The 26,553-nt window shown below is 55.3% G+C and overlaps 1 long non-coding RNA gene across 1 annotated transcript in view; it reads right to left on the reverse strand.

Annotated features, from left to right (window-relative positions):
* LOC106504293 overlaps positions 1-26,553 on the reverse strand; it is an 82,785-nt gene that overhangs the window by 16,908 nt on the left and 39,324 nt on the right. The window contains exons 3-4 of the long non-coding RNA XR_002346225.1: positions 23,414-23,493; positions 17,965-18,086 (exon numbers count right to left, since the gene is read on the reverse strand). This is a non-coding gene — a long non-coding RNA (uncharacterized LOC106504293). The remainder of the gene's footprint in view (positions 1-17,964; positions 18,087-23,413; positions 23,494-26,553) is intronic.

The raw sequence follows: 26,553 nt of genomic DNA on the forward strand, positions 1-26,553 counted from the left end.
GCTCATGAACCAAATACGCGTCAACTAAGGTGAAAACGAGTATTGCCAGCAGCTATATAGTGTATAGTTCTATAGTTAATTTTTAATTTGATCATAAAATCTCATTTGCTGTTTTTTTTAATCTTTGGGACCCAGGGCTACTTAACATAGACATTTATAATGTACTAAAGTTACTGGGAGACTATTTAAATAGTTAGCATTAAGCGCACATGAATTTATAGTTCTATAAATGTCCTCTTGAACTGCATAAGCTGTAGTCCTCCAGCAAACAAGCCAGGATACTCAAACCTCCTTTTATCATTATTTCCCAATCAAGAAGCAACGCTTTTATCTTCACTGACCGTTACATCAAAAAAAGGTCTGGCTAGTCAATAGGATAATTTAATAACTATTACTTGTCTTTTGCCTGGCACTCTGAATACAGCTGTGAGAAGGGAAAACATAGCATCTGCCCTGACTAACGAAGAAGTCCTGCTTCATTACAGAAAGTGCCACAGCCTCCGAAAGTGGCTGGGGTGCAGAGCAGCTGAGCTGAGGCTGGGGGGGAAGCTGAGTCAAGCAAGACTTCCTGGGAGAGGGGAGACATGCTGAGCCCTCAAGGCTGGGACAGGGAGTGGGGTGCAGGGAGGGGATGGCACTAGTCCAGGTGGAGGGGATGGTACTGGTCCAGGTGGAGGGGGTGGTACTGGTCCAGGTGGAGGGGGTGGTACTGGTCCAGGTGGAGGGGGGGGGGGGAGGGGGTGGTACTGGTCCAGGTGGAGGGGTGGTACTGGTCCAGGTGGAGGGGGTGGTACTGGTCCAGGTGGAGGGGGTGGTACTGGTCCAGGTGGAGGGGGTGGTACTGGTCCAGGTGGAGGGGGTGGTACTGGTCCAGGTGGAGGGGGTGGTACTGGTCCAGGTGGAGGGGGTGGTACTGGTCCAGGTGGAGGGGTGGTACTGGTCCAGGTGGAGGGGTGGTACTGGTCCAGGTGGAGGGGGTGGTACTGGTCCAGGTGGAGGGGGTGGTACTGGTCCAGGTGGAGGGGATGGTACTGGTCCAGGTGGAGGGATGGTACTGGTCCAGGTGGAGGGATGGTACTGGTCCAGGTGGAGGGTGGTACTGGTCCAGGTGGAGGGATGGTACTGGTCCAGGTGGAGGGGGTGGTACTGGTCCAGGTGGAGGGGTGGTACTGGTCCAGGTGGAGGGGTGGTACTGGTCCAGGTGGAGGGGGTGGTACTGGTCCAGGTGGAGGGGTGGTACTGGTCCAGGTGGAGGGATGGTACTGGTCCAGGTGGAGGGGATGGTACTGGTCCAGGTGGAGGGGTGGTACTGGTCCAGGTGGAGGGATGGTACTGGTCCAGGTGGAGGGGATGGTACTGGTCCAGGTGGAGGGATGGTACTGGTCCAGGTGGAGGGATGGTACTGGTCCAGGTGGAGGGGATGGTACTGGTCCAGGTGGAGGGATGGTACTGGTCCAGGTGGAGGGATGGTACTGGTCCAGGTGGAGGGGATGGTACTGGTCCAGGTGGAGGGGATGGTACTGGTCCAGGTGGAGGGATGGTACTGGTCCAGGTGGAGTGGGTGGTACTGGTCCAGGTGGAGGGGGTGGTACTGGTCCAGGCGGAGGGAACCATGTTGGGTCACAGAAAAGCACAGCAGGTTCAAGACCCTGAAAACTGCAGACGGGTGGTGGCCAGGCTGGAAGGGGCACCAGAGCTGAGGAGAGACGTGTGCAGGCCAGGCGGGGACCAGATCCTGGGGCCTCAAAGCCACGTTACAGATCTGGGGCTTTATTCTTCACCTTACTTAACTTTGTTCTATTTATCTTTATTTTTCCATCTCAGTGTTGTAATCCATTAACCCCTGTGTGTGTGTGTGCGTGCGTGTGTGTGTGTGTGTGTATGTTTATTGGGTCTGGATGTAAGAAGTATTTCTTACTATTCATCCTAGTCCAAAAATACAGAAAATAGTGCTATTTGTCTGTAGACCGAGAAACCATTTAAGGCCTTTCGGTCACGATAGGACCAGAAAACACTTCAAAGTTCTGTCCTGGTTGCGGAGAAGAAAGCAGGCTGGTGAGCGAGCCTGGGGCCGGGGAAGCACCTGCAGGGGAAGGGCTGCCTGGGGTCGGGGTGGTGCCCTTGGGGATGGGAGCAGACCGCTCTGGGAGACCCTCCGGGAAATACCGCGATACGAGACGCGGCCACGGACGCGTGTGCAGTGAGGTGATGCAGGAGCGAGGTCGGCCTTCCCGGACCCCAGCCTGAAGGCCAGCTTTGCGGCGGGGCCATCGTCTGCCAAAGGGGTCAGCAGAGGAAGCACGTGAGCCTGGGGAACCAGAGGCTCCCTTTGTGGCACGTCGGGCTGAGTTTCGGCCATTTGGAGATGCTGAGTAAGTGGCGGGAGCCCCGGCTGAGGAGTTGGGAAAGGTCAGGCTCAGAAACGAAGCCTGACGGAGACGTGATTCTGTGTGTTTTCTGAACACCCGGCATGTGGCAGGCGCTGCACCTTCCCTCCTGGACATGCAGTAGCGGACAGGCGTGACCACTGCCCCCTTGGACCTGGGAGCAAGTGCCATTTAAATGAAAACGTACATCATGGGAGTGGAGACGCTTGCAAAGGGGCAGTTTTAGACCAGATGAAACGGGCTTAGAACTGCAACATCCAGGGCTGAAACAGCACAGGCGGCAGAAGAAACGAGGAGACGGACCAGACCAACATCTTCCCTAAGGAGCCAAGAAGGAAACGGGCTGCGGGGCTCTGGGGTGGGGTGGGGGGCCAGCCGGACCAGCAGGACACATTCGTCTCCTGCTTGGCATCGAGGCTCGGTGCCCCGACTCCCCAGGCTCGCTCTTGGAATGAACCCGGGAGCAGACACGGAAGCTCTGCGTTCCAGCAACAGCGCCCCAGCCTCCACCATCAGCGTTACAGAGCAACGTCAAAGGCCAGGGCCAGAAACCACACTGAAAACGATACCGTGTCACCTTCCAGAACCAGGCTTGTTTTGGAGATTGGACACGGACCAGGGCTGTCGGAAAAGACGACACATTAAAGACAGGAGCATTTGAACAAAGAGGAAACTGAAAGATAAGGCTGGCGCACTTTCCTGGCATCCCGGGCAGCTCCAGATGCTACCGGGGCGGTGCATGCTTCCCCTCCAACCTCTGCATGGAGAGGTGCGGAACCACGCGTTCGGGCCTTTTCTGACATGGTGCAGCCTCCCAGCGGGAGAAACCCCACTCCCTCCAGACTGCTGGCAAGTCCCACTCACACGGAGAGGTGATCAGAGAGCTCGGCCAGAGGGGTCGCCTCCAGAGCTGAGCCTCCGCCTCGCAGCCCCAGCTCCCGGGACCGCGGGCTTCGAAGCCTCCTGGATGTGAAGCCTGCGGCAGCCCTGGTTATCAGCGTCTGCCGGGGGAACTGACGAGAATCAGGGGAAATGCAAAGAGCAAGGCAGGGCCCTGGACTGTGTCCTGGAGCCAAAAGGAAACGGACATCAGTAGAAAAACAAATAAGGCCTTTCCTTAACGGCATTGGACGCTGTTAATCCCGCTATTGTCCGACGTGTCCCAAGTGACCCCTGCAGGAAGCTGGATGGAGAATACACAGGCATTCTCGCTACTACTTCTTCTTCTTCTTCTTCTTTTTTTTTCCTTTTTTGGCCAACCCACAGCACATGCAGTTCCCGCTCAGGAATTAGATCCGAACCGCAGTTGCCACTGAAGTCGCAGCTGCAGCAACACCGGTGATCCTTAACCCACGGTGCCCGGCCAGGGATTGAACCTGTATCCCAGCACTCCAGGGACACAGCGGATCCCACCGCACCACGGCAGGAACTCCTCTTTTTTTTTTTTTTTTTTTTTTTTTACAAATTTTCTCTAATTCTAAAATTATTTCCAAAAATGAGCAGTTTCTGCTCAATGAAATGTTTAAAACCACTAAATAAAACTCTAATTAACTGAGACTCTGAATCATCAAAGCAGGTCTCAGAGTCTCCACTGCTGATAATTTTTTCAAATAGACTTTGTTTTGGTTTGCGAGCCTAAGTTTAGATGAGGTAACATCACCTCCAGGACGTCAGTGCTAATCTTTGAAACATTCTGACACTTTGTTTCCCCAAGTTTTTCTGCACTAAACATACCAAATCACCTGGCTTAGACCTGCCCCTCCAGGAGAAGCCTAGACATGCACGCTCGCATGTGACAGCCAGCAAAAGCACTTCGGTGGCTCCCCAAAACATGAGTCTATCTTTTTATTTTATTATTTTAAATTTACTGCCTATTCCTCCAATGAAATATTTTTTGCATACTTGATTTTTTGTAATTTTATGGCCACACCTGCAGCATATGGAGGTTCCCAGGCAAGGGATGGAGTCAGAGCTGCAGCTGTCGGCCTACCCCACAGCCACAGCAACACCAGATCTGAGCCACGTTTGCAACCTACACCACAGCTCACCACAACACTGGATCCGTAACCCACTGTAATCTCACGGAGACTATGTTGGTTCTTAACCTGCTGAACCACAACGGCCAACTCCCTTAACCACTTTCGAATGGTGCGGTTGAGTCTACAGCCACGTCCACTAACAAAGCATCTATAAACGCACAGACCCACACCCTCGCGCTACTGATTGGCTCAGCAGAAACATGTTACTGAAGCAAAGCATGGTATGCAAAACACCGGATTGTCCCACTGCGGTGACGCCTTGAGTGGCATCTGACTATATCATCAGGAAACACTTGTCTCCTGTCCCAGTTCACTCCATTATTTGTACGGGCACCAAGTGTTACTCGTGGAAGAGTTTGCCAAAATCAGCAAAGTCAGCCTAAAGAAAGCCTGGACGTTTGGCTCTGAAAAATCTTTTCTGGCTGGACCCTTGTGCCTCCCTCCCAGCCCCAGGCGGGATGCTGAGCACAGAGGCTCTGTGTGAAGCCTGTGCCTGGGGCCCCGCAGCGGGAGAGCCCTTTCATCTCGTCCCTCTTCATGTAAATGCAGGTCAGCGATGCATAATGACTTCAGCATCTTGCCGAGACGCAGGGAGATGAACTCCGCGGGAAACGCAGGATTCAGAACGGCCCTGATCCATCAAGAGTGGCCTCTCTGCAGGCGCGCTCGGGTCTCACTGCTGCAGCCCCTGCCACTCAAGAGCTGCTCCAACCCAAACTCGGTCACACGAGAGAGCAGGCTGCCACATGGGGCCACAGGTGTGCAGAGCCCGCCGATGCTGGGAGCCCCCCGTGTCAAAGCTAACAGACATGGCACTGCCGGGCGTGTCACAGATGCACCAGGTGGGCCAGTCCTGTCCACTCCCCCCGGTTCCCTTCCCCTGAGACTTTGAGGAGAGTCATTCCGAGCAGAGGCTTTAATGCAGGCACCCTCCATGCACAGCAAAGTGCCGGCGACGCTGGAAAAAGCACCAGGCAAGGCAGCAGCGCAAACCGAGAGTAAACTGTGTTGAAGCGAGTTGTGGAGAAGCATCAAAGCCGATGGCTCAGATCTGCATTCCTGAAAAGATTCTTCCAGTCCTGCTGGCTAATAGAAGACACGGTCCCTTCAGAGTACAAATGTGTGGCACTTGACAGAAATAATGCCTATGGACGTGACCGTCAGAAAGGGACAAACAGCACTGATTCCATCACACCCCCCAGCCGTCCAGCCTACAGAACGGAACGAAGGGAAATGCCCCGGCCCCTAGGACCCAACTTGGGGCACAAGGACCAGAAGGTCTCAGCCGTGCTGGACAGCAGGGGGCGATGTTGGCACACGCTGGGGGACAGTGCCCAGACACCTGCTGAGGGAGAGACGACCAGAACTGAAGTGGGTGCCATGTCCCCAAAGGGCAGGAAGGCAGGGGACAGACGGGACACAGCCACTGTCCCCGAGCTGTTTGGTCTGCTCAGACAAAGGGGCAGCTGGAGATCATGGTCATCCCAGACAGAAGCAGACGGCTCAGCTGTCCAGGGTCACAGAGAAGCATCAGCACTCAGCCGAGTAGGATGCAGGGACAGAGAAGGGTCTGGGACAGGCTGCACCCCCATGCACCTGCTCCAGCTCCCAATGCTGCCAGGATCCTAGCTTTTGTATTCTGCCTTTTTTCTTTTTTTTTGAATGGACCTGGAATCCTGTTCTTTGGATGCAACTTTAGCATCCGCGTCTCCCTCAGCCCACCCCGGAGGACCCACATCAGCCGAGTCTAACGGGAGGGGGCACAGGGAGAGCCTGCGTGCACCAGGACGGCCCACCCCACCTCCTGTCTCTGGCTCCCAAGCCCAGTTCATCAGCAACCCCCTAGACAGCCACGGCTCAGGCTCCACGGCCACCGCCCTGGACCGGCCAGCACCCTCTTCTCTCACCTGAGCCACCACTGAAGCCTCATCCCTTCAGCGTCGTCTCCGCCTAATAGCCAGAGCCAACCAGCCAAAGGTATGTCAGCCCACGCCACCCACATGGACGCCTCCTGGGGCTTCTCGTCTCACTCAGAGCAAAGGCAGAGCCTTCCCAGCCCCTGACCAGACGACTTGCTGCCCCTCTGATTACTGTCCCGCTTGCTCGACCCACCGCAGCCACTACGTCCCTGCTACCCTGGAACCACCCAGGCACAGCCTGCCGCAGGGCCTGGGCACTTGCTCCGTGCAGTTCCCGGGGCCCCGCCCCCCAGACTTTTGCTCAGAGCCTCCTGCTCTGCCTTTATTTTACTTACAGCCACCGACAGGCTGCACGTTCCACTCACCCAGCTTGCTCACCAGGCTGCGAGGACTAGGTGTCCCCCGGGCCAAACCATGCCTGGTATACAGCTGGTGCTCAACAAATCACAGGCCCATTCTTTTACGGGTGAGATGATCACCACTGCGTGGGCCACACGGCCCAGCAGGAGAGGGAGAGGCAGGAGACGCTGAGAGCCCATGGAGGGGGCGGTAGCAGTGGCTGGGGGGTATTCTCCCAGCAGGCCACCCGTCGGGGGTCCGGGATCCGTCCAGTGGCTGTGACCATCCATATTAAAACACTAGAGAGAGAGGACTGCTCTGACGAGAGTAAGCAAACATGATAAGGTAAGGACCACGGACCCAGTTCCCGTTTCCAGGGTGCGTGTGCACGTCTGTGCTCGGTTCCTGCAGCGTAAGACACTCTGCCTCTCACCCCCCTCAGTCCGTCGGGGAGCCTGTCACAGACGAGCCCCTGGCGTGGCTAAGATGACCCCGTGTCACCAGCGCTGCAGAGACGAAGCCTCCCTCCCGACAGAAAAGCTTCGGGAGCCCGTTACACGTGCCGCTGTGCTTGCGTCCAGCGCGTCTCTTTACTCCTTTTTCGGTCTTTCTGCTCTTCTGGTTGCACAGTTTCTACCCGTCTGTCTTCAGAGTCTGTCTCCTTCTGCCAGATCGAGCCTGCTGTTGACCCACTCGTGAATTTTTCACTTTTGCTCTCACGCTTCTCGACACCAGACTCCCCTTCAGGTCTCATTTTGCTCTTTCTGTCTCTTAAGTGACACTCTGTTCTTATGAGGCATTTTTTCACCCCTCCTTTAATTCTTTCTCTTATGGCTGCAGCCATGGCGTACGGAATTTCCTGGGCTGGGGATCAAACCCATGCCTCCGCAGGAAGCCAAGCTGCTGCAGTCAGGTTCTTAACCCACCGTGCCACAGCGGGAACTCCCTCCTTTAACTCCTCAGACACGGTCGTCCTAGTTCCCTGGACACAGGTATAAAACCTGCTCTGCGGAGTTCCCGTCGTGGCGCAGTGGTTAACGAATCCGACTAGGAACCATGAGGTTGCGGGTTCGGTCCCTGCCCTTGCTCAGTGGGTTAACGATCCGGCGTTGCCGTGAGTTGTGGTGTAGGTTGCAGCCGAGGCTCGGATCCTGCGTTGCTGTGCCTCTGGCGTAGGCCGGTGGCTACAGCTCCGATTCAACCCCTAGCCTGGGAACCTCCATATGCCGCGGGAGCGGCCCAAGAAATAGCAACAACAACAACAACAACAACAAACAACAACAACAAAAAAAGACAAAAGACAAAAAAAAAAAAAAAAAAAAAACTGCTCTGCGTCTCTCTGGCTGCTAGGCCCCCAAGGCCATTTCTACGGCCTCTTTTCCCCTGCGTAGCAACAGGCGGCTCTTTCCTTTGCTTTTGGTGGCTCATGATATTTGTTGGAAACGGGACGGGGACAGGAGACAGTCACGACTTTAGGCACCGACTCCCTTTGCGCCCCCACCTGGAAGGTCCCTGCAGATGATCCAGGGAAGCCGCGTCGTGCATCGGGCCATGTAAACTCTTAATTTAAACTGAATCGAGGCTTCGTTGTGTTGAGTGGAAACAGGACTCAGCGTGTGCTCCAAGGCCGGCCCCTCTCAGGGCCCCACGCCCTCCTCTCATAACCACGGGTCCTGGACCCACCTCCTGGGTTTCTTCTGCTGCAGGTTTTAATCATGCAGCACCGCCCGTTGACAGATGCTCAACAGGACGCCTGAGGCAGCTGCCATTCATTATCGTTTAATACTGCCGCTAGTTACGCTACCACCAGCTCAACTACCAGGTAGTATGGTAATACCATCACCAGTTAAACCATCAGAGTAGTACTATCATTAGCAGCATCATCAGCAGTTAACTATCAGCAGTAATGCTATCATTGGTTAAACTAACAGCAGTAATACCACTGCTGGTAATGCAATCGTTAGTAGCGCTAGCACTAGGTACACTAGTAATACCATCACTGAGAATGCTATCACCAGTTAAACTATCACTAGAAACGTTGGCAGCTACTGTCTTTCGCTCCGATGATGCTTGGGACCGAATCGTCAGGCTCCCCTTTGCTCAAAGCTCCCTGAAGCAGAGGTCCTGTGAATAGTGCTTCTAAGTGACCCTTGACCTGGCCATTTCCCATCAAAGACGGATCTTTTGCTCTCTATTTTTAAATTATTTCCATATCCATGAAACACAATTTGCCAGAGCCCAGCCCCTTGGAGGCTTCGGGGGGCTGAGTGCTGGCTGGCAGGAAGGCATTTTAACAACTGGGCATGTCTTTTTTGTCTGATTGATTTTTGTTGGTTTTGAGTTTTGCTTTTGGTGGCATGAAATTACCTTAATCCTTCTGCATCAAGCCTAGTTCTGAGAGGCTGACTCAGGTGCATTTACCTGCAGACAGTCGTGCCCTAAACTACACTGGCTGCATCTCATCTTAGTCCGAGATCATTTCCAGTCTGACCTGGTTTCCAAAAAGTGAATGCCTTCCACGTTTACTGTGCCTGTGCCACCACCTCTCAGGGTTGTAAGGCATAGAATACACATTCTTCCATTAGAGAACATGGCATTCTAGAACTGCCTCTTACTAACTCATGTCCCTGAATGAGTGACAATCCCCAAACCATCAGCTTTCTTATCTACAAAACGAAGGGGGCAGTAGTACTTTCCTCCTGGACTGCTGCATGAGTTAAATGAGGTAGCCTAGGAGCCGACGAAATAACTGCTCACTAAATATAACTACCATTCCAATCAGAAAATCATGCCCTGGAGTTCCCATTGTGGCTCAGATGAGGAAGCGGGTTCGACCCCTGGCCTCGCTTAGTGGGTTAAGGATCCGGCGTTGCCGTGAGCTGTGGTGTAGGTCGCAGACGTGGCTTGGATCTGGCGTTGCTGTGACCGTGCCGTAGGCCGGTAGCTACAGCTCCGATTCGACGCCAAGCCTGGGAACCTCCATATACCGTGCGTACAGCCCTAAAAAGCAAAAACAAAAAAGGCAAAAAAAGAGAGAAAATCACGCCTTTTCTAAGACCCAACAAGAATGAAGACTGTAAACATTACAGCCAGACTGGGGTCGATCAGAAACTGTCACGGGGCATGTATGCCCCCCATCCCCTGTCACCCCCGCCCCCACTGTGCTGAGCCCCAAGGCCTCTGGGCTTGAGAGGGAGGAGGGCTCAGCCCAGCAGCCCGCCCACAGCCACTCAAGGGCCTCCAGCCTCCCGCAAAGATGCAGTGGGACACACTGAGTGCTCGGGTCTGGTGCTCGGCCGGCAGCAGAGGTTCCCTGTTGCACGGCACCGACTTAATTAAGCAGGAGTTTTATGAGGTGGCTGGCAAGTCCCCAAGGCCCGGCTCAAGGTCCCGGATTTATTGAGCTCTGACTGCAAGCTGACAGCTCCCAGCACGCACGCAACAGGGCCCACGTTACAAGCCAACGTTGCAGAAGAGTCCTTCCAGGCAAAGCGAGGCTCCCAGTCTCCCGTGGGGGCTGTCGCTTTGTGGCAGAAAGGAGACATGTGGAAGGAAAGACGGGGAAGGTGACCCCGAAGCACAGTCAAGGCCACAGCCCAGCAGCCGAGGCCACAGGGAGTGGAGTTTCAAAGCAGGAACACCTGAAAGGAGGGGCTTTTCCTTCCAGCGTCTTCTAGGTCGTGGCAGGCTGAGGGCTGTGACAGCTGAGTCTGGTTTCAAGAACGGGAGGCCCAGGGCCCGTCCCCCGTCTCGGAGCCTCAGGAAGTTCAGCCTCCATCGGCCCGAGAAATGGAGGGAGTGGGGAAGACAGACGAAAGGCCGGCACACCCCACCACTCACATCTGCCTCGGGACATCTGGGGACGTGGATTTTAAGACACACTAAATGCTTTGTGGAAAACCCAGAGAAAGGCACTTGCAGACGTGCAAGTTCAGGCTCAGCCCACGACGGAGTCAGAAGCTCACCAGGGTCTAGAAGCAGCTGCCTCTGGAGACTTCCGACGCCAACACGCCCCGCGCCCCCTGCGAGACTGGGGAGCAAAACGGAAGCCGAAAGACGCGGCGGCTCCTTGGAACTTGCGGTAAAACACGAAGAGCATGTGTGTTCTCTGTGTGAAGCCACGGCGCTTCGACCTGACTCAAAGCAAGCGCACGATCCCCGGGCTAGGCCGTCTCGAGGTCCTGCGAGACACACGGGTGCTGCGGCCAGGGGTCGGGCAGGGCTCTCGAGACCCTGTTAGGGATTAGGGACCGGCTGCTGTAGAGAAGGTGGCTGTCCCTCCTCACCGTCCCACGGCGACATCCTTTCATCCCCCTGTCCCCTGGGAACCGTCCACATCACCCCTTTCACCCTGAAAGGCGTCTGGACCCAGAGGTGGCGCTCAACCATGGACCCATGCCGCTTCTCCTCCTTCAGACGCAAGTTCCAACAACGGGCACAGCCCTCGAGCCCTCCACGGGCCCTGGTTCCAAAGTGACCCACAGCCCAGGACACTTGCGCTCTGTCCCACCCCGGTGGCAGGGTCAGCCTTGTGGCCTCTCTGGCCGCCCGCCCAGGCCCATCTCTTTGGGATGGTGGCATCATGCTGACTGCGGGAAGCGATTCCCCGGCGCGGTGGCGCAAAGGTCAGGCCTCTGCTCTTTCCAGCCCAGCCCAGGAGGCCCATCTACAGTAGGGGCAGTTTCCAGCCTCCTCACTCGGTTGCCATGGGAGCAAAAACCCAAGGTCCTCGTTCTCGTGACACTTACAGAGGCCCCCGGAACACCCCAGACGTCCTGATGCGAGATCTGGGAAGTCAAGGGAGCGGCTTGGATGGAAGATGAAAGAGCTCGGTGCCCGCGGCCCTCAAGGCGCCCCCCGTGCCCTCTGTGCTGACCAGCAAAACCTGAAGCTCTTCTGCACGGCCTCTGGGACCTGGCCGTACAGACCACACACCTCAATTGTCTCCACCAAACAGCAGGAGGTCCCGGTTACCTTGCTCACGGACGGCCGGGCCGGCTCTGCGTGGGGCACCACGTGTCCCCAAGCTGCAGGGTCCTTCTCAGGCTTTACTGGTCTGAGGCAATGAATTGGTCAAAGGTATTGGAATTAGATCAACAGGACTTAGATCCAAGCTCTGTGACCCTGAGTATTTTAACTTTTCCAAACACAGCAATACTGGTCAAGCAGAACAAACGGAGCACAAGTGGACAGCAACATACCTGAGGCGCTCAAAGATCGAGGAGCTTCCTGCTCCCACACACGCAGGGGCTCAGGGGCCTAGGCTGGGAGCACCTGGCCCTCTCGGGCCCACAGCGTCCAGGGCAGCTGCGGCCACGGCCACGCCTTCTGTGTGGAGCAGGCGGAGAGACCCCCCAGCCCGGAAGCGGCTCTCACATCTCGGCTCAGCTCCACGGGAGGAACTTAACGGCCTTGACCCAAGTACTGCAAGGGGGGTGGGAGAGGTGGCGCCTGCCGGGGGCCACATTTCAGCCAACATTTACTTCCAGGACCGAAGGGATGCGTGGCTCTGGCTCAGAACCCGCGTCTCCCACCCCGGGGTGACACTGCCTCTCCCAGGTCACTGCCACAGGAAGTCAGGCTGAGTGGTCCCAGGACCAGTCAGCCCTTGAGAAATGGGAACCCTTCCTACTTCGAATGCTTTCTTGTCTGCTCTCACACCTGTAAATGCCATCCTAGGTGGGTCCTTTCCAAAACAACGCCACTAGCTCCACACACACCCACCCCTGAGCCCCACAGCAAAACCCCCAACCGGCCTTTGGTCAGTCTGCGTGAGTATCAGCAAACACCTCAGGATTCTGACGGCCACACAGGTGCCCCTTCCAGGGTGCAGGCGCAGAAGTTGCCACGTTAGGGATCAAACACGTGCCACAGCAGCAACCTGAGCCCCTGCAGCGACAACACCAGGTCCTTAACCCACTGCCCCACCAGGGAACTCCCGTGTTCAGTACTTCAAGTTCATTCGTAGCCTCGGAAACCTAAACCCAGGTGTCAGCGCACGGAGTCCACAGAGGAGACCAGTGTCTCCAGTTAGAAAGGAGCGAGCCCACGGTCGGCCGCAGAAGGGAGCAGGCGGGACTGAACTTCAGAGGCCCCGGCCTTTCCCGCCCTGCAGCTCAGACCCGCCTTCCCGCTGATCCGTGGGAAAAGGAAGCCGGCCAGTGAGCAGAAGGGTGGCCTGTGAGCCGCTTGCTTCACAACACTGGCTCGTGGCTCACAAGGACAGCCTGGTGCCTGCCCATGGCCGCTCCGCCTTGTCCCCCCCCCCCCTCCCGCCTCGACCCCTTCCAACCCCCTCCTCTAGCCCAAGCCCCTGCCCAGCCTGCCTGGCATCACCCCCTCCCGCAGACCTGCCACACAGGTCAGCTCGGTCCCCAGCCGGGCTGCGGTCCTGAGAGCAGGAGAAAGCTCTGGGTACTGACTGAGGACAGACCGAGGGCACGAGGCACCGAGACGAGATGCGCCTGGAAAGGTCCGCCACGGACCGCGGCTAAAGCTGCCTCAGGGGCAGCTAGGCCGCCAAGCGCCAGGGCCTGAAAGGGAGGAAACTGGGACACAGGCCGCAGCCGGACACCCCGCAGGCAGGACACTCAGAGACAGGGGCCGGTCCCAGAAGGACAGGTGCTGGTCCCAGAAGGACAGGTGCCGTACGGCTGCAGGTGGGTGGGGCCCCTGGAGTTCCCGGTTCACAGAGATGCAGGGGGCTGCGGGGGGGCCATCGGGCTGAACCGGGACGGTTTGGGTCTGGGAGGATGAGGAGGCTGCGGAGCGGATGGGGTGATGGCTGCTCAGCAGTGTGAACGTGGCCAATAACCCTGAACGGTGCGCCCGGAAATGGTTAAAACGGCTCATTTCATGTTCTGTATCTTTTACCACGAAGGCACACATAAAAAAACAAATGGTCAAGGAGTTCCCGTCATGGCGCAGTGGTTAACGAATCCGACTAGGAACCACAAGGTTGCAGGTTCGCTCCCTGGCCTCGCTCAGTGGGTTAAGGATCTGGCATTGCCATGAGCTGCGGTGTAGGTTGCAGACGCGGCTCGGATCCCGCGTTGCTGTGGCTGCGGTGTAGGCCGGCAGCTACAGCTCCGATTAGACCCCTAGCCCGGGAACCTCCATATGCTGCGGGAGCGGCCCTGGAAAAGGCAAAAAGATTAAATAAATAAATAAGAAAATAAATGGTCAAGACAGCTTCCCTCTGCGTGTCATGACCACAGGTCTGAGAAGGGAGCTGGGAGGCCAGACCTCCACTGGGCCCCTCATCCTAGAGGCCTTTAGGTAAAGAGCAGGCTGCTGGCCTGGGCCCCATGGAGACCCTGCAGCCCCCATGCCCCCTCCTCATCACTCAGGCTTCGCACAGGAACGCAAGAGGTGGGACTGCCATGGCCTCTCCTTTGGGAGGGGCGTCAGAAAAGAAATGTGCTCTTTCCTGGGGTAGGAGTCACCTCCCCTGCCTTGGTTCCTCCTGTGGGCAGGAGGCTCATCCCCAGGCCGAGGGTCTAAGCCTGCAGCTGGGGTGGTCGGACCGTCCATCTTTCTGGCCCCACATCCACCCCAGGCCCATTTCTCTGCACTTTCACTCAGTTATTTCTGGGAATCTCAAGGGGTGTCCTATGTGAAAGAGAAGAACCTTCTGGACGGCCAGGTGGGGGCCCCCCAGGACTCACTGCAGCCCCTTTGCAGACACCACCCGTGGGCTGAGCTGCGCTGGGCTGGAATAGTGGGCTCCCCAGGAAAGTCCAGAAGACAGGCATTGTCAAGGCGTGCCCTTAAAACTCTTTTCTCAAATAGGTCATGTTCACCCAAGAAAAACCCTGAAAAGCTGTACCAGCTTTCTGAATCTTACAAGAGGGTGTGAAAATCCCCCTGCCCCCAGCCTCCTCCTTCACTTGCTGGCTCTAGCTTCTCCTTCCTTCATGAACTGAGCAAAGCGGGACCCGTCCCAGCAACGCCCGGCACCAGCTCTGAGCAGCGCTGTGAGAAAGACAAGGGCCGCCCAAGCGTGCGGAGTCTAAACTCGAAGGCAGCCCCTCTCCAACCGGCTGGGCCTTCAAGTCACCACGCTGATGACACGAGCCGGTCACAGAAGGACAGATGCCAGGTGACTCCACTCACAGGCGTCTCTGGGGCGTCAGGTTCATGGACAGAAGGCAGAAGAGAGGCTCCCGGGGCGGGAGGAGCAGGGGTTGGTGTCCGAGGCGGACAAGCGTTTCGGTGGGAGGGCGGGAGGGGTGCTGAGACGGTGAAGGGGATGCTTGCTCATCGGCATGAACTGGCATTGAAAATGGTAAGATGGCAGGTCCTACAGGACCTGTATTTGCCACCATCAAAAAGCTGGAAGGTGCCCAACTCCAAACGTCCCCTGCCGACTCCAGAGAAACCTGAGGGCAGAGATGGGGGGTGGCTGCCCTGGCGCTGCTGCCCACGGTCATTCAGCCCCGTGCTCTTCTCAGCCCCATGTGGTGGCTTTCTGGGCCCATCTGGATGGCACCGGGGTGGTGGTGGGGAGAGCTGCGGGGCAGGGGTGTGGGCACACGCGGGGGAGGGGGGCCTCCTCGTGTTCCCCCAGGCTGCCCCTCTCACTGGAGCCAGCACAGGACTACTGAACGCACACATCGGGCACAGGAGCCCCGACGGCCGGGCCCAGTGAGAAGCAGTAGGAGGATAACTCCACGCCTGGGACACAGTGCTCCTGGGCCCGGCTCCCAGGTCCCTGCATCCCCTCGGGCCAGTCCCGCAGCCTCTGAGCCTCAGTTTCCTGGCGGGGAAAGAGAGAGGGTCAGACGAGGTGACCCTGAAGAGGCCCTGGATCAAGGCCAGGCTGAGACATGGCCCATCCAGCACCGACGGGACCATGGACCCGAGCAGCGAAGGCGGGGCTGGCCCAGCACAGGCTCCTTCGAGAAGAACGTGGCGAAAGCCTGACCTGCCCAGATGCACAAGGGCACACAGGGTCCAGAGCCTCCTCCTCTCAGGACGCCTCACTCTCCGCCCTCCAGGGAGAAGGTGCGAGAGTGAGGGCTATGCCCCCCTCAACCTGACAGCAGACTCTGCAGCAGCCCTGGCCCTGCCCCGCCCCTGGGCCCACAGCCCCTCCGTGTCCTCAGCCCAGCCTCCTGCGCTCCTGGGCCCCCAGGCTCCCTCCTTGCACCGTCTCTGCCCCCCTAGCCTGGCCTTGGGTGCGTGCCTGGAACTGCGCTGACCTCATTCCGCAGCACTTTAGGAGGCGCGCCTGGCGCTGGCTTTCCAAGAGCCTCCCCTGCCCATGGCCCCAGATGCTCAGCTCTCCTCGTCTCTGACAGCAAGGAAGCAGCTCGCAGGGCAGAAAAGAGAACTTGGGGGTGGGTGCCCGGGGCCTGGAAGCCGCCGACTCTGTCTCTGGGCCCTTTGCTCCATCAGGCAGCAAGACTTAGATGCTGGAAGCTGGGGAGAAGGACAACCTGGGGTAAAACCCTCGGGACCGGGCCAGGCTGCGTCCCACGCTCAGCCAGCAGATGCTGGTCCATTCCCCACCTGGCTAAAAAGCTTAATTCCTTTTCTTAGAACGCAAGCCTGGCGCCCTGCTCAGAACCAGCCCAGGCAGCCGTTCCGAGGGCCACTGTCAGCCCCCACCAAGCTCAGAGCCAAAGGCCCAGGGGGACAAGGGAGCCGTGTGCACGGGAAGTGCACACAGGGACACATGCAGGCTTGTCTGTGCCCTCGGCCCAGGTTCTCCAAGTCACAGGATGGAAAAACCATCAGGCTTCTGGTCTGGCCTCGTGCAGTGTGTAAAATCCGACTTTGAACCTGTGCAGAGTTTTCAATGTTATTGGGCCACTTGGGTTTCGTAACCGGCTGACTCCGAGCCAGACTGCATCTGCTGCCATAGTGAAAGGGACCATTCTTTGTGTGCGGCGCCCAGCCCAGCCCCCTCCCTACGTCTTCCCGGAAGGCTGGCCCAGCCCCATCTCCAGAAGCCCTGCAGGCTCGGGGCCCACCCTGCGGCCCAGGCAGCCCATGTGACTCCTGACCCATGACCCTGACTCCCAGGGTGGGAACCGTGTGTCAGCAGCCCTGTATTTATGAGCGCGAGGCAGGCCAGGCTGCGAGGCTGTCGCTCAAGTCGCCCGTCCCGACCAGGAGCTCCCAGATCCCCAGCTCCCCTCCCCAGAGCTCCTCAGCTCCCCCACCCCCACCCCCGTCCCCTGTCTGACGACCACTCTGATTTGGGGACCGGGGAGGAGGGCCAGGGCCAGGTTTTCTCCACTGGAAAAGGTGCCCCAAGGAACCCAAGGAGGCTCCGTCTTCGCCCCGTGACCTCCCCTGGATACAGCCCTCTGGTCCACAGGCGCGTCCCTAGATCGCCCCCACGACACCACAGGCCGCACGTCCCAAGGCACCGTTTCTCCATCTTTGTTTTCACTGTAAAACCATCCAGCATCGCATGTGACGCAAGATACGACGCTGCGACCCCACAATTTTCATGCGTTGATATCTTCCAATCCTGACTCTACGAATGTGCCTGTTACCGAGTTTCAAGTGGCATCCCATGTCTTGGGTAATATATTATTGTTTAGAGCCACCTCCGCGAGTGACAGAGTCGGCAGTCGTGACCCTGTTCCATTCAGAGGGGCCCGGGGTCCATGCCCGTCACTGGACACTCAGGCGCAGCCTGCTTCTTCCACGGAATTACTTCCTGGAGATGAATTTCCATCAGGGACGCGAGCTCCCTGCTGCTACCATCATTTCCAGGGCTCACTGATTCCAACGTGCTTTCAGAAGAGCTTTGAACAGCTTACAAGGACCAGAGTGAGCACTTTTTTTTTTTTTTTTTAACTGAAATCTTGCCAGGAATTAAATTAGTTTTTGCTGACTTAGTAGCTTAAAAAAAAAAAAAAAAAAAAAAAGACACTCAAACGGCTGTTTTAATTTACATTTCTTTGAGGATCAGTGAAGTTTTTGTTTCCCTTAAACTCCATGCATTTTTAAAGCAGCCCACGGCTACACCTTCACCCACTTTCTCTAGATTCTGCTTCAAAGCAAAGAATGCAAACGAGGCCCGAGGGGAAAGGGGGAACTGAGATCACGGAAGGGCCTGTGAACCGACTTTCCAGAAAGAGGCACACACGCGAGCTCCCCAACTCCAGGCAACGGAGGTCAGCCTGGCTCAGAGCCGGCACCTCCCGCGAGGAAGACGGTGCGAGCCATGCCCCGCCCTTTCCCGGTGCTGACACCTGCTCCTTCCCCGGGTCCGGCCCGCTCAGGATCACCACGCCAGGTCAGGTTAGGGCTCGAGGTTACCTGTCCGTACTGCAGGCTCACTCTCGCAGCTCTTCTGTACTCCGAGACCCCAGCTGGGGCGCACGCTCTGGGTCCACACCAGGAGTGGTTGGGCTGGCGGCCTTTCCTTTTCTCCAGCTTTACTGAGACACAAGTGACATAGGACATTCTGTAAGGCCGAGGCGGGCAACATCAGGCCTTGATGCACTTGCACATGGCCCGCGATCAGTACCGCCGCTGCTTCTGCAGGAAGCTCCATCTGGAGCCCGTGGGGACGCTGGTGCCTGACTGCAGGCCAGCAGGGGCTTGCGAGAGTGGAAAAAGAGACACTTCCAGCTTAAAAGAGACTTTGACGCCAGCCGAGTCCAAGATGTGGGACTTACTTGGATCCTGATTCAACAAACAAGCTTCCAAAGGATTAGACACTCAAGAGACAAGGAGAAATGCGAGCATTTACTGGATGTTTGAGGACGCTGGGAGAGTACCGTTCATGGTTTGGTGTGATGATGGCATTAGGGTTGTCTGTCTAATCCTCGTCTTTAAGGCATAAGTACTAAATGCTAACGGATGACGTGATCTAAGGTCGGAGGTTTGGCTCAAAATAGCGTAAGAGAGAGGGAAGCGATTGGGCCGGAGATGTAACAAGAGTGGCCAGCGTTGGCCACACTACACATACACGCCTCTTGTCAATCATACCTCAGTTGAGCTTAAAAGAAGAGGGACCATAGGCAAAGCTAGGAATTAGAGCAGATTCATACAGTATATTGTTCACAATACCATTCTTTCTACTGTTGCATTTGCTTTTAAACAAAGTTTTTAAAAAATGAATGATGTATTTGAATACCTTTTAAGAATCTGTGGATGACTAAATTATTTTTCTCTTGTGTTCCGTCAATATGTTGCATATCATCAATTTCACATTATTGAGCCAACCTTGCCTTCCTGGGGTCCCCTGTTCTCCTGATGGGCTTTGTAGAAATTATGTATAATTTGTGAAAAAAGAAAAGACTAGAAAAGAAAACTACCCAAATATGAACGGTAGGTATACCTGGGTGGTGAATTATGGGTGATTTGCTTGTTTGTTTTGGGCAAATATTTGTCAATAAACACATCCTAATTTTAAAAACTATTATGTAAAATAGACGGCACAGTGGTGTCCCACAGACAGTCGTGGGACTGCAGCTTTAATCCTGTTCTCCCTGAATTGTATCCCATTTACTTAAATTCCAGAAACATGATCGGTTGGCCATTAACAGACGCAAGTGGCCATCAACCTGCCATGTTATTTTTTAAAGCTTTGGTCAGTTCTGGATCCGGACAGTTGCCCATAGAGCCAGTATTTTCTGTCTTCATTCTTCTCACTGTTCGCCCTGTGATCTGATTAAGACTTCTTTAGAATTAGAAAAGCAAAGCTACTCAGGAAAATTGATTTCGGCTGGGACCAGGGGCCTGTTAGCTCCCCCACCTCTCACTTCTACCCTCACCCTGCATTTCCAGCCTGCACACGCCAAAAGCAGGCGCACACACCCGAATGCTATTCTGAAAGCTGGAAAGTTAGGTCAGCCCGCGAGCAGCCGCCGTCCCCAGCAGTGCAGTCACGAGTGTCAGGAACAACTGCCATAGGATCACCCGCCTTCTAGAGGCTTCCAGAGAACCCAACTCTCTTCCACCTTCAACAGCCCCACAGCAGTGCCGTCGGGAGGGGCCGGTGGCTTCCTTCCCGAAGGTGTGTTTACTACCCAACCTGGGCGCTGCTCCCCAAAGGCACATCGAAGCCGTCTGACCTCTGTTGTTTCAAAAACGGTGATGCCAAGGGCGAGTCCAGAGCCACCTTCAGCTCTAAAGAGAGCCCGACCTTCCAGGCGGCGGAGATGGGCCTTCACAAGCCACTGCACACACGTAAAATACAGCAGATACTGCCAGGTAAGCAACCCTTTAAAGAAAGGCTTTCGGTGGCCCGAAGGCATGAAAGTTCTCGCTCTAGAAGAGAACAATGGGGCTCTGCTCCCTGTCGCGGCTCTGTGTGTGACCCCAAACTGTCCAGAGTCCACTCCTCTGCGTGTGACCCCAACTGTCCAGAGTCCACTCCTCTGCGTGTGACCCCAACTGTCCAGAGTCCACTCCTCTGCATGCGACCCCAAACTGTCCAGAGTCCACTCCTCTGCGTGTGACCCCAAACTGTCCAGAGTCCACTCCTCTGCGTGTGACCCCAAACTGTCCAGAGTCCACTCCTCCAGCCACAGAGGCAGGATGCTGGGGACCTGGGTGGCCAGCGTGCCGCGGGGAGCGGGGAGTGAACCAAGGGAAACTGGGGGAGAAGGCACGCGGCCCAGACCACACCGGACCACTGCACAGGTTATTAGGGGTCACGTCATGACAGAGGCTGCCTCTAAACCAGGTCATGTTTCTGAGGAAATTCAAGTGTCCTCTGAAGAAGCTGGTGAATTTTAAGATACAGCAAATAAATACTTTTGGATCCACTTCAGAGCAGAAGCAATGGATTCTCCCACCGTCTGTGGAGCTCAGAAGAGTTTTGGCCGTCGCCTGCTCTCCTCCTTCTGTCGGCACCAGACTGTTCACTTGGACAAAACTGATGTGTCTTCCTAATGGATCCAAGTCATGCGTTGATCTCCGCCAAGGCACCCACGCCTGTCACGGGGGATGGGCACCGGATCCACACGTGTCACTGGGAGATGGACACTGAGGCACCCCTTGCCCAGGGCACCTTAACCTGCAAGAGCAGGTCAGAGACTGTGCTCCGCGGAGGAGAGTCTTGAGAAAGCTCAGGCAAACGATCTGGGGAAATCACTGTTTCTCAGAGTCATGAAGCATGAAAAATCAGTTTAAAATGTATTTGTTGCTGCAAGTGTTTTTCAAATTGTATCTGTGACAGCTGTGGACAGCCCACGAAACCCGTGGTTGTGAAAACACGTTCAGGAAACACCAGCCTCCAGCAAATAGCTACTTAAGAACCATTTCTCAATTAAATGACATAAGAAACTCCAGAATTTAGGGTCAATACGCCATTTTCTCAACTGACAGGTTAGTAGGTTTTATTATTTCTGCATATATAATGGATTCCAATAACTGTCTCACAGATAAAAGTTGGAAAAACCGTGTGACAGAAGCTGTTATCTGCCTCACAACATCCCTTCTCTCCTGCTTTAGTTGCAAGCCCCAAGTTCTCGTGGGCAGGACAACAGGCCCACCTGACAGGTGCCCTGCCTCCCCGACGGGTGTCACCACATAACTCGTACTGCCAAGGAGGCAGTGCTGCTGGAGTTCCGGGCAGATCTCTTAAAGAGAAAATTCAGTTGGAGAGGGAGCCATTTTGCCCATCCATGGCTTTTTTCCTGCTGGAATATAGATGCGATGGCAGGAGCCCCACTGATTATTCTGGACCATGAGGTTTCCCTGAAAACAGAAGCAATGCACGGAGGACATGGAAGCAGAAAGACAGAGGGTCCCTGCTGACACTGTGAAGCGGCTGCATCAGCCCAGGAGTGCTTGTCTGTGCACCTGCCTTACTCCAGAGTAACTCCTGTGAGTTTAAGTCACTGCCATCTGAGCTTGTCCTCCACGTGGAATGGAACCAAATCTTAGCCAAAGGAAAGCCAGGAACCACTTGGGAGAGTTAACTGCTATTTCCAGTGCGGGAGTTTATTGGCCAAAGGTCCACCTTCCCAGCTGCTGCTCCTGGAGAAACATGACAGCCAGCGGCCAAATTCCCTTTCCGCCTGGGAGTGCCCCTCACCCCAGAAGCCCAGCCGGGGCCCTCGGTCCTTCCTGCAGGTGGCAGCGATGCTTTCCTCGCCAGATCCCTTACAGACGCACACAGCTTGACTTTCCAGAGTGCCACTGTCGCCTGGAACTTAGGCTCCTCGCCTCCCTATGGCTGGAGCCTCTGGCCACATGGTTTCCAGGTCACTGCCACCCCCTTCTCTCCAACTGCCAGGACATGGGCCTCCAGGACGAGGAGTTCTGTTTGAGTCAGTAAACTGATGTAAGAAGGAGAGCAGAGGTGTCTTGATTGGGATGTGTCTGCTTGGACACCTTTTCCAGCTGCGTGACCCAAACTCAAGAGTTCCCCTTTAAACCCTCTCCACGCGAGGCCCGCTGAAGAAACAAAAAGCTGTTCAAAGCCAAAACGCTTGATTCTTCTTTAGCTCAGAGACAGTGCCATCCAAAGGAAAATCGATGACAAGGTTTGCTTTCCCCTTTGAAGCCTGCGTTTTCACTCCCAGTTTTGGCTGTCCCTGCGGCATATGGGCCAGGATTCGGATCAGAGCGAAGCTGTGACTTATGCCGAAGCTGAGACCTACACGGCGGGTGAGACCTACACCGCAGCTGTGGCAATGCCAGATCCCTACCCCACTGCACCAGGCCGGGGACGAAACCTCTGTCCAGGCCTCCAGAGACACCGCCAATCCCACTGTGCACAGCGGGAACTCCTAAGCTTGGTCTCACACGGAATGGTAAATGGAATTTAAGATCCGAATTTTGTGAAAACTGTCTTGGTCCTTCTGATCGGCTGGAACAAAATGCCATAGACTGAGAGGCTTATAAGCATTTATTCCTCACAGTTCTGGAGGCTGGAAGGCCAAGTGCAGGGTGCCAGCATGGTCAGGCTCATGCAAGGGGCTTGTCTGAGACTCAGACAGACAGCTTCTCGCCGGGGCCCCAGGCGAGGTCTCTTGCATCAGAGCACTAACCCCTTTGACGAGGGCCCCACCCTCGGGCCTAATCACCTCCCAGGGGCCTGGCTTCCTACCACCATCCCACTGGGAATTAGGGTTTTGACACAGGAACTTTGTGTGACATAAACATTCAGACCCAAGCAAAAATATTTTGGTCTATTTAGTTATTGACTTGAGTCCCTAGATAAGGATGGACAGATGGACAGGTATAGATAAATAGGTAACGGGTGACAGACAGTAGATATTAGATGGCAGATAGATGACAGATGATGGACAGATAGAGACAGTGAGACAGACAGGAGACACAGAGAGACGACTGCTGGAATCACAGTGGCTCGGAGAAAACTCTAGTTCAAGTTCCCTCCTTTACTGATGAGGGAACTAAAACCCAGAGGAAGTGAGCCCGGGTTTCCTGTAAGCCCTGGAAGGCAAGGCTTCCGGCCCCCAGCTCCGAGCCCTTGTGGTCGCTGTGCCCCCCCCCCCCCCAGGGGCATCAGGTCACGGGCTAAGTGGCGCTGCGGGAGGAAGCGCCCTGACCCCCACGCCGCAGGCAAGGAAGCGCCACTGCACCCTCCCACCTCGCAGTCCGCAGGATCCACTGGCTCAGCCAGGCAGGGCACCACCCCTGGGCGAGGGCACCTCGCACATTCGGAAGGACGCCTGCTTCTCACGCCCGCAGGGACGGTCCCTGTGCTTTGCTGTGTGTTACAGGGCGGGGGTGGGGCGAAGGAAGAGTCACCCGCAAACCTCTCTCATGAGGACACAGAACTTACCTCTGATGGAGGCTTGGGAACCGCACCCCAAGTCACAAGGAGCTCCTGGCAGCTCTAATTCTGGCTCCGTATCGGCAAATCTGGGAACGGAAGGGTCGAGACATTGGCATCGTAAACACTTCAGCGCTGGCACCCAGAAAACTCAATTCTGGACACGCCGTGTCGTCGGCTCGGTGCTCCTTGGTGACGTGAGGCCTGGCAGGCACCCGTCCTCTCCTTATCAGCCCCCGTGGCCGTCTGAGGATGTTACCCCACCTCACAGGTGATAAAACTGAGGCTCACAGGATTAAAGCCCCTGGACCAAGTGCATCAGTCAGACTGAGCCAGCCGGTCCAGCAGTAAAGGTCCACCCTAAAACCCCAGTGTCCTAACACAAGAGGGCTGGCCCCCGGGTGTGCCTGGCGGGGCTGCGGCGGGCCCTGCTCCACGCAGTCCTCACACTGGGAGCACACGCCCTTCTCAGTCACGATGGCGTGAAGAGACCAGCCACCAATATGCCTCTGCCCACCCCGGCCACGGTCACTTCCACTGACCGCCTGCTGGCCACATGGCCCTACCCTACCGGCCCCACAGGGGAGGCAGGTGTCTGAGCGTGGGACAGGAGTCAGGCAGAACCCATGCTGTCCACACCCCTGCCCTGGTCCTACAATTGGTTCAGGACATGTGCAAATGCCACCTTGCAACAGAAGCCAAGGCATTCAGACCCCCAGCCTGACTCAGAGGCGGCAACCCTGGGTGGTAAAGGCCTTTCCTTTGGAGATGGAATTCAGAAGGAACTGGGGATGGAATTCAGAAGGAACCCGGGATGGAATTCAGAGGGAACCGGGGAGAAGAATTCAGAGGGAACCGGGGAGAAGAATTCAGAGGGAACCGGGGAGAAGAATTCAGAGAGAACCGGGGATGGAATTCAGAGGGAACCGGGGAGAAGAATTCAGAGAGAACCGGGGATGGAACTCAGAGGGAACCGGGGATGAAATTCAGAGGGAACCGGGGATGGAATTCAGAGGGAACCAGGGATGGAATTCAGAAGGAACCGGGGATGGAATTCAGAAGGAACTGGGGATGGAATTGGAAGAACTGACTGACATTTCTGGAATAAGACCCCTCCCTTTCCTTTCAGTTTGATTTAGTGACTGATTTGATTTAGGTTCCTAGCAGGATCCTCCACAAAGCACAGGAGGTTGGAAGAGAATGGATGCAGAGAGCAGATCTTAAGGGTTCCATCACAAAAAAGAAAAAGAAAAAAGAATCAATTCTGTGAGGTGATGACTGTTACTTATCTTGATCTTGATAACCATTCCACAAGGCACATGGGTGCCAAGCCATCACGCTGGACACTTTAAAATTATCATTACATTTATCAATTATGCCGCAATAAAGTGAAAAAAGGAACTGATGCAAAACTATGCCGCATTCTGGCAATGGCACATTCATTCCACCGCATAAAAACGAGAATCATTCATCACGGAAGTGGTGCGTTCTAATAGCATCTTGTTCCTTGTGTTTAGTAATGTTTGATCATATTTATAACAGATTTATGTTGTTTTCATCAGCTGTACATGAGGGCAATAGTTGTAATGATGACTCAACCTAGGAAATAGTCCAAACTCCGAAAGTCTCTTGGTCCTAGGAATTAGAGAAATTTAAAAACTTCAGTTCACATGCATTGCTCACGAAAAAGGTAATCAATGAGATTGTCAAGCATACAAATTATTTCAGGCACAGCATGGATGAACCAGAAAACATTATGCCAAGTGAAGGAAGCCAGTCACGAAGGAGCACGGACTGTGTGATTCCATTTTTTGTGGAGTGTCCAGAACAGTCAACGCCACAGATACAGAAGGTAAGTCCATGAGTGCCTAGAGCAGGGATGGGGGTCGGGGGGGGGGGGACTGGGGGTGACAGCTAAGAGGCTCAAGACTTCTTTGAAAAGAAAATTTCTAAAACTAAGAGCCACTGACTTGTGCACTTGAAATGGCAGGAACTTAACAACTTATGACATATCTCAATAAAGCTGTAAAATATATATAAATATATTTTAAAAAAACACTATGATAGAGTTCCAAGGACAAAGTGGCATGCACTCTATGCTCAAAGAGTAAAGGAAAAAAAGAAAATTTTCAGATGTCAAAGCAGAGACTGTCCAACTAACGGCCCACGACAAGTGCTCGGAGTCCACAGACACCGGCTCTAAAGCCACGCGGAGGTTTCATCCCCACCGGCCACTACCTGGAGTCCAGAGGCCGATCTACCATGAAGCTAGTCAGTCCTTCAGCAGTTCCGGCCACCACCAAGGCCAAAAATGGCCCTTCTGGTCACATATTTTAGTAAAATTTATGGTAAACAAACAAAAAGTCAGCCCTTCTAGCCATATGGGGTAGTATTTTCATTTCTACCACTCTTTCATCTATTTCCCCTTGTGTGACCTGCCACTGGAAGGGCCACAGGCGTTTCTGAGGTGCCACTGATGGACCAGGACAAACCGAGTGTTACTTTAACAGGATGTCCAGACCGCGGTCCTTCCATAGGTACCAGCAGGGCCCAGCAAGCCCCCCGGTGTAGGAACGACCCCTAGAAATACTCGCTGCTGACAGCCAGAAGTCACGGCGCGGTGCTGACTTGCTGTGGTGCCGCGTCGTCCATGTTTGAAGGGCGGAGAAGAAATGAGGTTTGAAACGTACAAACCAGAGGCCAGTCCGTGGGAAAATCACCCTCAGCTTTCTTGGACGGTGTCCTGCCCGTGTAATAAAAGTTAGACTGGTCTACACTTGTTTTTTTTCAACTCTCTACATCAGGAAAAGGTGAGCTGTCAGTTAAATGTGTGAAATGTCAACTGTCTTTCCAAGTTTCTTTGGGACTCGAACTGTGCGCACGCCACTGAGTTCCCTGGGTCTGAAGCACGAACGCTCCTGTTAGTGTCAGATGGGCCCCCGACGCCCTGGAGCCAAGAGGCAGGACAGGTGCCCAGCAGGGGCCACAGGGCCGAGGGGTACATGCTCCGGCACTGGCGCTTCTCGCCGTGGACTCTGTGGAGCAGTAAGCCTCCCTTCCGGTCCTGCTCTGAGCTCAGCTCCCCTCAGGGAGAGGGGACCCTCAGGCACAGGATCCCCGCGCCCCTCCTCACTGGGGCACGAGGACTC

The sequence above is a fragment of the Sus scrofa genome, chromosome 7, assembly GCF_000003025.6.
Source record: "Sus scrofa isolate TJ Tabasco breed Duroc chromosome 7, Sscrofa11.1, whole genome shotgun sequence".
Classification (NCBI taxonomy): domain Eukaryota; kingdom Metazoa; phylum Chordata; class Mammalia; order Artiodactyla; family Suidae; genus Sus; species Sus scrofa.